Here is a 1,487-nt window from a genome sequence, read left to right as displayed (position 1 = left end):
AATATACAACTTGTTTTAGAGCAATATGATGAATACTTTAAAAGCTATTAACATAAAATATGAAATCCCTGGGCCAACACAACTGTATTATGTCATCAGGTCAAGAGTAGATGATGTTCCCGGGACTGCAAATTTGATAGCTAGCTTCCAGTGTCATTAAAGCTAAAATTTCACTTCCAGAATTTTGCAACTGTTAATATCAAATTTACTCCTCCTGGGTAAACATAAAATAATGAAACGCCCAGGTCAATACAACTGTGTGATGTTCCCAGGTCAAGACTGGTTTAAGTTCCTGAGACCACATAATATGCTAACTAGCTTACTGTGTCATTAAAGCTAAAGCTAAAATATAAGTTCCAAAACTTTGCTGCTACTGTTATTATTAAATGTACAATTCCTGGCTTAACTTAAAAAAATCACATCCTTGGGTCAACGCAACTGTATGATGTCCCCAGGTGAAGACTATATGATGCTCCTGGGACCACATGGATGATGTTCCTAGGACCACATACGTAGATGATGTCCCTAGGACCACATAGATGATGTTCCTGTGACCACATAGATGATGTTCCTGGGACCACATAGATGATGTTCCTGTGACCACTGGATGATGTCCCTGGGACCACATGGATGATGTTCCTGTGACCACATGGATGATGTTCCTGGGACCACATGGATGATGTTCCTGGGACCACATGAATGATGTTCCTGTGACCATATGGATGATGTTCCTGGGACCACATAGATGATGTTCCTGGGACCACATGGATGATGTTCCTGGGACCACATGGATGATGTTCCTGGGACCACATGGATGATGTTCCTGTGACCACATAGATGATGTTCCTGGGACCACATGGATGATGTTCCTGTGACCACATAGATGATGTTCCTTGAACCACATAGATGATGTTCCTGGGACCACATGGATGATGTTCCTGGGACCACATAGATGATGTTCCTGTGACCACATGGATGATGTTCCTGTGACCACATGGATGATGTTCCTGGGACCACATGGATGATGTTCCTGTGACCACATAGATGATGTTCCTTGCATAACATGCTAAGTAGCTTACTGTGTCATTAAAGCTAAACTGTCAGTTCTAGAACTTTGCTGCTAAGTTAATATAAAATGGACTGCTTCTGGGTTAACACAGCGAATCCTATATGATGTCTTCAAGCTAAAAGATCCAGCAACTGTGTTACTTTCAGTATTTGAAAGACTGTTGGAAATCATTGTTCCAAGCAAAATTTTAACAGTGTGAAAGCATTCAATACATTTCTCAGATTTACCATTAGTTTAGCCAGCTAGCTTAACTTAGCATGTATAACAAGGAACTTCTAAAAGAAATATCTTACCTTCTGCAGGGGATTCAGTGCGTGGCACAGAGCTTCTCTGGTTGAGGGTAAAAATAGAAAAAAGAAAGGCCCGGCAAATGTGGTGATGGCAAATGTGGTGATGCCATAGCAGCTAGTTTGTGATT

Source organism: Trichomycterus rosablanca, chromosome 21 (assembly GCF_030014385.1).
Source record: "Trichomycterus rosablanca isolate fTriRos1 chromosome 21, fTriRos1.hap1, whole genome shotgun sequence".
NCBI lineage: Eukaryota > Metazoa > Chordata > Actinopteri > Siluriformes > Trichomycteridae > Trichomycterus > Trichomycterus rosablanca.
This window is presented reverse-complemented; position numbering follows the sequence as displayed.